The 13,897-nt window shown below is 43.4% G+C and overlaps 1 protein-coding gene and 1 long non-coding RNA gene across 2 annotated transcripts in view; both read left to right on the forward strand.

Annotated features, from left to right (window-relative positions):
* LOC122553653 overlaps nucleotides 1-2,193 on the forward strand; it is a 5,360-nt gene extending 3,167 nt beyond the window's left edge. The window contains exon 2 of the long non-coding RNA XR_006312785.1: nucleotides 2,118-2,193. This is a non-coding gene — a long non-coding RNA (uncharacterized LOC122553653). The remainder of the gene's footprint in view (nucleotides 1-2,117) is intronic.
* Nucleotides 1-13,897, forward strand: part of elovl6 (ELOVL fatty acid elongase 6) — a 112,287-nt gene that overhangs the window by 39,305 nt on the left and 59,085 nt on the right. The window lies entirely within an intron of this gene.

Below are 13,897 nucleotides of genomic sequence, written 5' to 3' on the forward strand. Positions count from 1 at the left end.
CAAATCCCTCGAACTCAGCACCGCCTTCCTAACCTGCAATCTTCTTCCTAACCTCTCCGCCCCCACCCCACTCCGGCCTATCACCCTCACCTTGACCTCCTTCCACCTATCGCATTTCCAACGCCCCTCCCCCAAGTCCCTCCTCCCTACCTTTTATCTTAGCCTGCTGGGCACATTTTCCTCATTCCTGAAGAAGGGCTTATGCCCGAAACGTCGATTCTCCTGTTCCTTGGATGCTGCCTGACCTGCTGCGCTTTTCCAGCAACACATTTTCAGCTTCAGCCCACAATGTTGTGCCGACCACTGATCCTCATGTATGCACCCTCAAATTTCTGTGACCATATGCATGTCCAGCAGTCTCTTAAATGTCCCCAATGACCTTGCTTCCACAACTGCTGCTGGCAACGCATTCTATGTTCTCTCAACTCTGTGTAAAGAACCCACCTCTGACATCCCCTCTATACTTTCCTCCAACCAGCTTAAAACTATGACTCCTCGTGTTAGTCATTTCTGCCCTGGGAAATAGTCTCTGGCTATTGACTCTATCTGTGCCTCTCATTATCTTGTATACCTCAATTAGGTCCCCTCTTCTCCTCTTTTTCTCCAATGAAAAAAGTCCGAACTCAGTCAACCTCTCTTCATAAGATAAGCCCTCCAGTCCAGGCAGCATCTTGGTAAACCTCCTCTGAACCCTCTCCAAAGCATCCACATCTTTCCTATAATAGGGCGACCAGAACCCGACGCAGTGCGGTCTAACCAAAGTTTTATAGAGCTGCAACAAGATCTCACGTTTCTTAAACTCAATCCCCCTGTTAATGAAAGCCAAAACACCATATGCTTTCTTCACAACCCTATCCACTTTGGGTGGCCATTTTAAGGGATCTATGTACCTGCACACCAAGATCCCTCTGTTCCTCCACACTGCCAAGAATCTTATCCTTAATCCTGTACTCAGCTTTCAAATTTGACCTTCCAAAATGCATCACCTCGCATTTATACAGGTATAGTTAGTAAGTTTCAGATAATATCAAAATTGGAGGTGTAGTGGACAGCAAAGAAGGTGACCTCAAATTAAAACAAGATCTTGATCAGATGGGCTAGTGGGCTAAAGAGTGGCAGGTAGTTTAATTTAGATAAATGTGAGGTGCTGCATTTTGGGAAAGCCAATCTTAGCAGGACTGATACACTTAATGGTAAGGTCTGCGGGGGTGTCCCTGAACAAAGAGACTTTGGAGTGCAGGTTCATAGCTCCTTGAAAGTGTAGTCGCAGGTAGATAGGATAGCGAAGGCAGTCTTTGGTATGCTTTCTTTTATTGGTCAGAGTATTGAGTACACTAGTTGGGAGGTCATGTTGCGGCTGTACAGGACTTTGGTTACGCCACTGTTGGAATATTACATGCAATTTTGGTTGTCTTCCTATCTGAAAGATGTTGTGAAACTTGAAAGGGTTCAGAAAAGATCGAAAAGGATGTTGCCAGGGTTGGAGGATTTGAGCTTTAGGGAGAGTTTGAATAGGCTGGGCTTTTCTCCCTGGACCATCAGAGGCTGAGGGGTGTCCTTATAGAGGTTTACAAAATTATGAGGGGCATGGCTCGGATAAATAGACAAAGTCTTTTCCTGGGGTGGGGGAGCCCAGAACTAGAACGTATAGATTTAGGGTGAGAGGGGAAAGATATAAGAGATCTAAGGGGCAATTTTTCCATACAGAAGGTGGTAAGAGTATGGAATGAGCTGCCAGAGGAAGTGGTAGAGGCTAGTACAATTGCAACATTTAGAAGGCATTCGTGCACTAGTTTGGGTTGGGATATCTGGTTGGAATGGACGGGTTGGACCGAAGGTTCTGTTTCCTATGACTCTAAGTCAGCTGAATCCTGACTCAGATTACAACCTTGGAGTAACTCATTGGTATCGGTTTAATATTTGTTTTATATGGTACTTATGTAGTTTCTGTACTTGTGCCAGTAGTCTTAGTTATGTTATATGACCTTGACATATTGTGACTTTCATTTGTACTGTGATTATGTCAGTATTATTGTCAATGTGATGCACTTTTATTTTTCTATTGGAGAATAGATTGTTACGTTTTTTTATGGACTTCTATTTGATTTTCTGTTAAGAAACCATGAATGAGAAAAAGCGATTCAGCCCATCAAACTGGTTTCTGGCACAAACTTGCATCTTAATGCCATATTGTGAGTTTACCTTTTATATTTAACCTTCTTGCTGCCCTTCACTGTACAGTACAGTATTGACTGAAGAGATTAAGCAGCAGTCCGCTTTGACATTGTGTTTGTAACACAATTGCTATGGTAAGGATTAGGTCTACAATTTACAAATAGTAACAACAATATATCTGAAGTCATGATTCGGAGGTGCAGGTGTTGAACTGGGGGGAGACAATGTTAAAAATCAGCAGATGAATCCGAAGAGCAGGAGAATTGACGTTTCGGGCAAAAGTCTTTGATCAGTAATGAGGCTGTGAGCTGAGGGGGTGGTGAGATAAATGGAAGGCGGGGGGGGGGTGGGACTGGGCAGAAGGTAGCTGAGAGTGTGATAGGTATATACAGGTGGGGGTAACGGTGATAGGTCAGAGGTGGAGTGGATAGGTGGGCAGGAAGATGGACAGGTCACGAGGGCGGATCTGGGTTGAAAGGTTGGATCTGGGATAAGGTGGAGAGAGGGGAAAAGAACAAGCTGTTGAAATCCACATTGATGCCATGGGGTTGGAATGGGGCAGTAGGGTTGGTTGATGTGGGTGTCTTTGAGTTGTTCTCAGAAGCGCTCTGCGAGTAGGCGCCCTGTCTGCCCAATATAGAGGAGACCACATTGGAGCAACTGATACAGTAAATGATGTGTGGCAGTGCAGATGAAGCTTTGGATGTGGAAGGCTCCTCTAGGGCCTTTGGTGGAGATGGCGGGGTGGAGTCAAGTTTGTGCGCAGGTTTTGCAATTCCTGTGGTGGTAGGGAAGGTGGGCTGGTGAGACGCGTAGACCTGACTAGGGAGTCGTGGAAGGAATGGTCTTTACGGAAAGTGGATATGGGTGGGGAGGGAAATTATTTCTGGGATCCATTTGTCATTTGTAGGTGGTAGAAATGGCGGAGGATGATGTGATGTATACAGAGGTTGGTGGGGTGAAAGGTGAGGGGGGGGGGTTCTGTCCTTGTTGCGGTTGGAGGGGTGGGGGGGGTTCTGTCCTTGTTGAGGTTGGAGGGGTGGGGTTTGAGGGCGGAGGTGCGGGAAGGGCATCATCAACCATGTGGGAGGGAAAACTGTGGCCTTCTGGGAGCAGATTCTCTGGTGGAACTGGTCCATCCTCGGCCATTTCTGCCACTTACAATGGAAAATCATCCTCCACCACTTCCGCCACCTATAAACGGAACACACAAGATGGCTTCCTTCTTTAAAGACCGCAATTTCTCCTCCCATGTGGTGGTTGATGTCCTCCAGCGCATTTCATCCACTTCTTGCACCTCTGCCCTTGAACGTTACCCCTCCAACCGCAAAAGGACAGAACCCCCGCTCCTCACCTTCCACTGCATCAGCCTCCGTATAAGTTGCATCATCCTCCACTATTTCTGCCACTTACAATAGGACCCTACCACCTGAGATATATTTACCTCCCCACCCCATCTGCTTTCCGTAAATACCATTCCCTCCGCAACCCCTTGTCAGGTCCACCCCCCCCCCCCCCCCGACCTGTCACCACAGGAATTGCAAAACCTGCACCCAAAGGAGCCTTCCACATCCATCAAAGTTTCACTGGCACTTCCACACGTCATTTACTGTATCTGTTGCTCCAGATGCCGTCTCCTCTACATGCCTATTCACAGATGCCGTCTCCTCTACATGCCCACTCACAGAGCACATCTCTGCACCAACCAACCCTACCGCCCAGTGGCCGAACACTTAAACTCCCCCTCCCACTCTGCCAAGTTGATGCAGGTCCTGGGGCTCCACCATCACCACGCCCTAACCACCCGATGCCTGGAGGAAGAAGGCCTCCTCTTCCGCCTTGGGATCCTTCAACTCCATGGCATCAATGTGGTCTTCACCAATTTCTTTATTTTCCCCTCCCCCAACTTTGCCCAAATCCAACCTTCCAACTCTGCACTGCCCTCCTGACCTGTCCTACCTAATCATCTTCCTTCCCATCTTTTTTGCAAGGTTTGTAGCTCAGGTTGAGGTTTAGGATGTAGGTTTGCTTGCTGAGCTGTAGGTTTGATATCCAGAAACATCATTACCTGGCTGGGTAACATCATCAGTGGCGACCTCCAAGTGAAGGGAAGCTGTTGTCTCCTGCTTTCTATTTATATGTTTGTCCTGGATGGGGTTCCTGGGGTTTGTGGTGATGTCATTTCCTGTTTGTTTTCTGAGGGGTTGATAGATGTTTCTTCATCAGGTCGTTGTGGAGGAGAATCGTAAGACACAGGATTTATAGCAACAGGATTGCGGTGTCATGGAATAAAGTCATGGAGATGTACAGCAAGGAAACAACCTATTTAGATTAGGTCTTTTATTGTTTAGAATGACTTAGTTTCAGTTCTTTCATATGCAATTCCCAGAAATTTCTTTAAAGTTCTGGTTTAAAATTGAAACTTTTATGACACAGTCCTTCACTGTCCTATTCTTTGTGCAGTAAGAAGTTGACTTTGCACAGGATTGGCATTGAAACTGTATCTTTCGATCTTGTGCTTATAAACACTTAACCAATAAGGAAGCCATTGAACACTTAAGGATTTATAATTTTAACAAGTCATGTCCAATGTGTGTTTGAAACTACAGTCTTTATTTAGCTGTCTTACTTGAATTGCACAGAAGAAATTCTCCACAGCCATCTAATGAAGAAGTAGCGCTTCGAAAGCTAGTACCTCTGAATAAACCTGTTGGACTATATCCTAACTTTGTATATGTGAAGGTTGTTTGCAGATCTCCACCTAGCTTTGTGTCTGTCTCTGTGCCTCCTGCCTTCTCTTCCCCTCCTGCACGTTTTCATAGTGCATTTTTATAGACACATAGGCACAGACAGTAAATGTTTGACATCATGATAAAATCTTTTTGGGACCCCAGCATGAAAATGTTTTGACTGTCTAGGCTTGAGTGTGAACGTGTGCTTACAGCACAGAAATGGCATTCTTTTGACAAGTTGAAAGGGTGATTGGTTTGAGGAATGAGCAAATTCCTTGTGATGTTTTAAGTCATTTTTATTCTGAGCCAATGCACTACAATGAAAGATGAAATCATTTTCTGTTGTTAATTTCAAGTTTGGAGTGACTGGCTGGTATCATTCATTTGAAGAAGAATGTCAGAAATAAGTGGCTTCTAAATAAAGAATACACAACAGCAACTGGTAGTTTGTAACATAGATCATGAGCCCCACATTACATTATTTTAAAACCTGTAAATCAAGGGAAGCAATATTAAGCTGCCAGCTGAATATTCCCATCTCTTTCAAAAAGCAATGCCAATCTAGTGCAAAGTCAACTTCTTACTGCACAAAGAATAGGACAGTGAAGGACTATGCCATAAAAAATTTCAGTCAAGGAATGATGTATTCTCTTCCCTGCAGATCATTTTGGGTGGTCTTTCATCACTCAGTGGTGCTGAGTAGCTGACCTATTTTTAATCAGTATCTTTCGATCTCGTGGTTATAAACACTTAAGCAATAAGGAAGCCATTGAACATTTGAGGATTTATAATTTTAACAAGTCATGTCCAATGTATGTTTGAAGGTAAGGTCTGTATTTAGTGGTCTTACTTGAATTGTACAGAAGAAAATTTTGTTGAATACCGAACCATCTAGGACAATTCCCAGGTTCTCTGCAGTAGTGGCTGGGTTGGTAAATGTGACTTGATCGACCTCAATTAGCATTGCTGTCCTGAGCAAGAAAGATGATGGTGCCTAACTGGGAAATATAAATTTACAACTGAAAATTGGCTGTGGCATACCTGTGCATTACCTCTTAGTCACCATGGTGTCTCTTAAGGATAATACTTGCACAGGTGACAAACTGAAGATGCCAGATGATTGAAGAGTAGTGTCTCAATACAATCAATAGATGAGAGAAATTTGATAGGGAAAGTTAATAGCACTGTTAAGAAACACATTAAGAAACACATCTCAATTAATTCATATTCCATAGTGCTGCCACTGGCAGACTTGACTTTCTGTGGCATTATTATTCTTTTTTCATTCGTGGTTTTATCTGGATGAGTTTACAATGAGCAAAACTCGGTCATCCAGGCGGCACGGTGGCACAGTGGTTAGCACTGCTGCCTCACAGCACCTGAGACCCGGGTTCAATTCCCGCCTCAGGCGACTGACTGTGTGGAGTTTGCACGTTCTCCCCGTGTCTGCGTGGGTTTCCTCCGGGTGCTCTGGTTTCCTCCCACAGTCCAAAAGATGTGCAGGGTCAGGTGAATTGGCCATGCTAAATTGCCCGTAGTGTTAGGTAAGGGGTAAATGTAGGGATATGGGTGGGTTTCGCTTCGGCGGGTCGGTGTGGACTTGTTGGGCCGAAGGGCCTGTTTCTACACTGTAATGTAATCTAATCTAAAAAAAAATAATATGGTTTCTTTTACTAGCTGATCTATCCTCAATAATTGGCGAAAGTACAATGGTCACCAGGTCTGGTAATCTAGTGCAATGTATCTTGCATTTATGCTCTGGCAATATTGGCCACAACCAATAGCGCTTCATTAAAATTGCCGCCTGAATCTCCAGTTCTTTTTCTGAGGGGAGTGTAGCTTCTGCACGGTTATTCCACTCCTATCTTTTTTAAAAGGCATAAGCTACACTATCTGCAATTTGGAAAGCTTTAAAGTAGTTGCAAGTTTTAAAAGGTTTCCATGGAACTCCTGACCACTGTCTTTAAATTTTAGTTTTGGTGTTTTAGTTAACACCGAAGGTCTAAAGAGCTGTTATTTCCCCCCCAAATTCCTTGTGTGTAGCCTCAATGCTGGGATTCTGTACAATAACTTGTTTGTGTACTATTTTCCATTGATTGTTGAGGCCTTGTTATTTCAGAAATTAGTCCTCCAGTGTGAAACATCAGAGGTAGAATAATGCTGTGAAAGATAACTTGAATCTTTCTCTACAGAGTCAGCTTAGATGATGACCCGAGATTTCTAATGCAATCTTGGTCTTGCTGAAAATTGAGAGGTTTTTGATGTACGTGTAAGCATTGCAAATATCAGGCTATTTTTGAAAGGGGAGAAAATAGTGATTAGAACATAGAAAAGTACAGCACAGAACAGGCCCTTAGGTCCACGATGTTGTTCCGAGACTTAATCCTAATGTAAAATACAGTAACTTAACCTACGCACCCCTCAACTCACCGCTATCCATCTGCATGTCGAGCAGTCACTTAAATGTCCCCAATGACTTCGTTTCCACCACCTCAACTGGCAGTACATTCCGTGCCTCCACAACTCTTTGTGTAAAGAATCTACCTCTGATGTCTCCTTTATATCTTCCTCCTAATATCTTCAAACAATGACTTCTCATCCCTATCAATCTTGCCCTAGGGAAAAGTCTCTGGCTATTCCTCTCATTATTTTGTATACCTCGATCAGGTCTCCTCTCCTGGTGAGAAAAGTCTGAGCTTATTCAACCTTTCTTCATATGGCAAGCCCTCCAGTCCAGGCAGTATCCTGGGAAACCTTCTTTGCACCCTCTCCAAAGCCTCTATCTTTCCTATAGTAGGGCGACCAGAACTGTATGCAATATTTCAAGTGTAGTGCTGCAGCAAAACCTCGTGGCTCTTAAACTCGATACCCCTGTTAATGAAAGCCAAAACACCATATGCTTTCTTAATAACCCTATCCACTTGGGTGCCAACTTTGAGGGATCTATGTATTTGCACACCCAGATCCCTCTGTTCCTCCACTCTGCCAAGAATCCTGTCTTTAATCCTATATTCAGCATTCGAGTTCGACCTTCCAAAACGCATCACTTGGCATTTATCCAGATTGAACTCCATCTGCCATTTCTCAGCCCAGCTCTGCATCCTGTCAATGTCGCGCTGCAGCCTGCAGTAGCCCTCTATACTATCGACGACACCTCCAACCTTTGTGTCTTCTTCAAATTTACTAACCCACCCCTCAACCTCCTCATCCAAGTCATTTATAAAAACTACAAAGAGCAGATGCTCAAGAACAGAGCCCTGCGGGACCCCAATCAACACTGTCCTCCAGGCAGAATACTTTCCATCGACTTTCCACTCTCTGCCTTCTGTCAGCCAGCCAATTCTGAATCCAGATAGCCAAGTCTCCCTGTATCCCATACTTCCTGACTTTATGAATGCACCTACCATGGGGAACCCTATCAAATGCCTTGCTGAAATCCATATACACCACATCCACTGCTCTACTGTCGTCGACCTGTCTTGACACCACCTCAAAGAACTCAATACGATTTGTGAGGCATGACCTGCCCCTCTCAAAGCCATGCTGACTGCCTTTAATCACGCTATGCTTCGCCAAATAGTCATAAATCCTATCCCTCAGAATTCTTTCCACAACTTTGCTGACCACAGACGTAAGACTGACTGGTCAGTAATTGCCAGGGATTTCCCTATTACCCTTCTTGAAAAGTGGAACAACATTCACCTCCTTCCAATCCTCCCGTGGAGGGTGAGGAGGCAAATATCCTGCCAGCGGCTTAGCAATCTCCTTTCTCGCTTCCCGGTGCAGCCTAGGATAAATCTGGGGATTTATCAATCTTCATGTTTTCCAAAATTTCTAGCACATCAACTTCATTGATTGTATAGATTAGTTTCTTTTTTATTCATTCACAAGATTAGGGTGTTGCTAATTAGGACAGCATTTATTGCCCATTCCTAATCCCTACATTATTGTGGGTTTGAAGTCACATGTAGGCTAGTACAGATGGCAGAATTCTCTCTCTAAAGGGAATTCATGAATCAGACAGATTTTTCCTGCCAATAAACAATGGTTTAATGGTCATCGTTAAACTCAATTCTACTTTGTTTTATTATCTAATTCAAATTCCACAATTTTCCATGGTAGAATACAAACCTGGGTCCTTGGACCGTATCTGGGTCTCGGGATTAACAGTCTATTTAAGAAAAGTGCTAAGTGTTAGGTTCCCTCCTTAGATTCTTACATGCTTGATGCAACTGCAATATGCCAATTTCTGTGAACAGCCACAATTTATTTCAGCAAGTACAAGCTTTTGGAGGATCACTTAACAGACTTTGCAATGCCTGTGGAGCATGTCAAGCCAGGGTCTGTGAACAAGGGATCCATCCTCCGTTTAAACAGGGCTATACATCACTGTCAGTCATGCACACAAAACACAGTCCCCCATTGTCACATGCCACCCAAAAACAATGTAAAGTGATGTGTTTCTGGAAATAATCCGGAGTGTGATTAGGTTATTCCTTAAAACGGTAGCATTTACAGAGTATGATTAGGTTAACCCTTTAGCACCTCAGTAAGGAATAGCCAGGGAACTATAGACTGATGAGCCTGATTTCGGTGGTGGGCAATTTGTTGGACGGAATCCTAAGGAACAGATTTTACATGTATTTGGAAAGCCAAGAACTGATTAGGGAAAGTCAACATGGCTTTGTGCATCGGAAATCATGTTTCACTAACTTGATTTGAGTTTTTTGAAGAAGTAACGAAGAGGATTGAGGGCAGAATGGTGGACATGATCTATATGGACTTCAGTAAGGTTCATTTCGACAAGGTTCCTCTGGTAGACTGTATAGCGAGGTTAGGTCTCATGAAATACAGGGAGAACTAACAATTTGGATATGGAACTGGCTTGAATGTAGAAGACCGAGGGTGATGGTGGAGGGTTGCTTTTCAGACTGGAGGCATGTGGCCAGTGGTGTGCCACAAGAATCTATGCTGCGTCCACTGCTTTTCATAATTTGTATAAATTATTTGGATATGAATATGGGACGTAAGCTAGTAAGTTTGCAGATGACACCAAAATTGAAGGTGTAATGTACAGCAAAGGTTACCTCAGAATATAATGGGACCTTGATCAGATGGTCCAAGGGGTTTAATTTGGTAAATGTGAGATGTTGCATTTTGGAAAGGCAAATCAAAGCGGGACTTATACACTAAATGGTAAGGTCCTGGGGAGTGTTGCTGAACAAAGATATCTTAGAATGCAGGTTCATAGTTCCTTTGAAAGTAGAGTTGCAGGTAGATAGAATGAAGAAGACAATTGATATTCTTTTCTTTATTGGTCACAGCATCGAGTACAAGAGTTGGGAGGTAATATCCTGGCGGTATAGGGCAGTGGTTCGGCCTATACAATTGTGAGGGGCATAGATAGGATGATTAGACAAAGTCCTTTCCCTGGGGTGGGGTGAGTCCAGGGCTAGAAGGCATAGGTTAAGGTTGAGGGGGTAAAGAGTTGAAAAGGGAGGGTGCTGTGTGTATGGAATGTGCTGCCAGAGGAAGTGATGGAGGCTGGTATAAATACATTATCTAAAATCCCTCTGGATGGGTTTATGATTAGGAAGGATTTAGATGGAAATGGAGGCAAGTGCTGGCAAATGGGACGAGATTAGTTTTGAATATCTGGTCAGCATGGACAAGTTGGACCGAAGGGTCTGTTTCAGTGCTGTACATCTCTGACTCCAGTGGTAACACCACTAGGTCTTAATCTCCCCTAAGTAGATATAAGTAGTATACTAGTGTGGAATAATCTTGAAACTTGCTATTCGGTTGAAATGACATTGTACTTGCAGTTATATTAAGGGATAACATCAACTGTTGTCTGTAGAAAACTTGGCCATTTAAATATAGTCAGCATGGATTTTAAAAAAGAGTTGAAAAATGTGGTGCTGGAAAAACACAGCAGGCCAGGCAGCATCCGAGGAGCAGGAGAATCGACGTTTCGGGCATAAGCCCTTCTTCCATTCCTGAAGAAGGGCTTATGCCCGAAACGTCGATTCTCCTGATCCTCGGATGCTGCTGTGTTGTTCCAGCACCACATTTTTCAACTCTGGTACTCCAGCATCTGCAGTCCTCACTTTCTCCTATGGATTTTAAAAAAGCCAACTTCTGACACCAAATTCAATAAGGAGGACTGCCAATCCTGGAGGTTAGAATAGAGACTGTGGAAAGGCACAGCAGGTCAGGCAGCAGTCGAGGAACAGGAAAATCAATGTAAGTAATCTAAGTAATGTTTTGTGCAAAGGGCTGCCTGACCTGCGGTGCTTTTCCAACACCCCACACTTGACCAAATTCAATATACCTGTTTGATAAAATAATAGGATATGTTGCTAAAACCAAAGAATTTCACAGGACAGATGAAGCCATTCAGTCTGTTGCTTGGGCAGACTGTGTGTTTGTTTGTTTATTTATTTGTCTATTTGTTTTTCATTGTTATATAAACTAGCAATTCCTATTTATTCGCTTGGTGGCCTGGATGCTAGATTTGGCCTAAGGATAATGCAACAAAGATGCATAGTAATTCAGTTCCCAGAGGTCATTGGTCAGGTTTACAAAGTACCAGGAAATGTGGTCTACAGAAGTTTTAAATAAAGAATTGAAGGTGATGATTAGCTTTTTTTTTGTTTTTTGTTTTAACGCTCTACTGTCTGTTTTGGGTGGGGTGGCGATAATAGTGCAGTTAAACTTACTCCACATTTGTGTTTCATTTCAACGTGATTATATTTACCTCACTGCCGCCTGCTCATTAATCCCACTATATAACAGCATCCTGTCAGCACAGGTATTAATGGCCATGAAGGGAGGGAGGACCTCCCAGAGGCATTTAGTGTTTGATTAAGACATCAAGGGAGAGGGAAACCTACTAGGATTGTTGTGGTTCTGTTCGCCGAGCTGGGAATTTGTGTTGCAGACATTTCGTCCCCTGTCTAAGTGACATCCTCAGTGCTTGGGAGCCTCCTGTGAAGTGCTTCTGTGATGTTTCCTCCGGCATTTATAGTGGTTTGTCTCTGCCGCTTCCGGTTGTCAGTTCCAGCTGTCCGTTGCAGTGGTCGGTATATTGGGTCCAGGTCGATGTGCTTATTGATTGAATCTGTGGATGAGTGCCATGCCTCTAGGAATTCCCTGGCTGTTCTCTGTTTGGCTTGTCCTATGATAATAGTGTTGTCGAACTCATGTTGCTTGTCATCTGCGTGTGTGGCTACTAAGGATAGCTGGTCGTGTCGTTTCGTGGCTAGTTGGTGTTCATGGATGCGGATCGTTAGCTGTCTTTTTAGCAAAGAAGGTACAAGCTATTGTAAGGTGGCTATCAAGATTCAAAATGTCTTTCCTCCAATTTACAGTGTTAATTTTTAAGAAGTCCTTTGCAAATGTAGAGTAAATATTTGGAAAATTAGATCTTATATAAATTCCAGACCTATTTTCAAATTCTAAGGACATTCCTCGAACTCCTTTTTCTCATTCTGAAAAGTATAATTGAGTTGTTCAGCAGTGTGCCCTCACTTACCTTCTATTGTAGAGAAATCTTCGTATGTCTTTCCATTCTGAAAGTTGGAGTAAGTATAAGAATTTCTTGAATGAAATCCCAGAGAACTGTCAGTGTCTTATTGTTTAAACGACAACCAGACTAACTGCGTTATGAAGCGTATGTACTTTGCTGTGTTGTGTTTTCAGAGATGCCACTGAAGTAGAGGTTTATTAAGATTAAGGATTTTGTGTAATTTTATGCAATTGTAATTTAAATAATGCAGTAGCCTTGACATACATCCTAAACATTAGATAAAGCTATCTTTGTGATCTGTAAGCTACTCTGTGGCGTCTAATGAATGGTTAATGTACAGGACAAATATACTAATGTGATTAGCTCATTTTGGGCATAAATTAGATGTAAATTAGATATTGACCCAAGATGATGATCAGCACACCAGCCCACTCTGCAAATGTGTCACACCACACCTGTTTGTTGTGGATGCTACCGAGATGTACAGTTCTTTAAGTGGCCTCTTATGGTGCAGTGGTAGTACCCTGCCTTTGAGCCAGGAGGCCTAGGTTGAAGTCCAATATATTCCAGAGATATATAATAATGTCTCAGAGCAGATTTATTAGAAAAATAGTTTTGTTTTGATAACAATTTGTGGCTTACAGCTGCGACATAGAACATAGAACAGTACAGCACAGAACACGCCCTTCAGCCCACGATGTTGTGCCGACCACTGATCCTCATGTATGCACCCTCAAATTTCTGTGACCATACGCATGTCCAGCAGTCTCTTAAATGTCCCCAATGACCCTGCCTCCACCACTGCTGCTGGCAAAGCATTCCATGCTCTCACAACTCTGTGTAAAGAATCCGCCTCTGCCATGCCCTCTATACTTTCCTCCAACCAGCTTAAAACTATGACCCCTCGTGTTAGTCGTTTCTGCCCTGGGAAATAGTCTCTGGCTATCGACTCTATCTATGCCTCCCATTACCTTGTATACCGCAATTAGGTCCCCTCTTCTCCTCCTTTTCTCCAATGAAAACAGTCCGAGCTCAGTCAACCTCTCCTCATAAGATAAACCCTCCAGTCCAGGCAGCATCCTGGTAAAACTCCTCTGAACCCGCTCCAAAGCATCCACATCTTTCTTATAATAGGGCGACCAGAACCGGACGCAGTATTCCACATGCGGTCTAACCAAAGTTTTATAGAACTGCAACAAGAATCTTAAACTCAATACCCCTGTTAATGAAAGCCAAAACACCATATGCTTTCTAAACAACCCTGTCTACTTGGGTGGCCATTTTAAGGGATCTATGTACCTGCACACCAAGATCCCTCTGTTCCTCCACACTACCAAGAATCCTATCCTTAATCCTGCACTCAGCTTTCAAATTTGACCTTCCAAAATGCATCACCTCGCATTTATCCAGATTGAACCCCATCTGCCACCTCTCAGCCCATCTCTGCATTCTGTCAATG

The sequence above is a fragment of the Chiloscyllium plagiosum genome, chromosome 1 (assembly GCF_004010195.1).
Source record: "Chiloscyllium plagiosum isolate BGI_BamShark_2017 chromosome 1, ASM401019v2, whole genome shotgun sequence".
In the NCBI taxonomy this organism is placed as follows: domain Eukaryota; kingdom Metazoa; phylum Chordata; class Chondrichthyes; order Orectolobiformes; family Hemiscylliidae; genus Chiloscyllium; species Chiloscyllium plagiosum.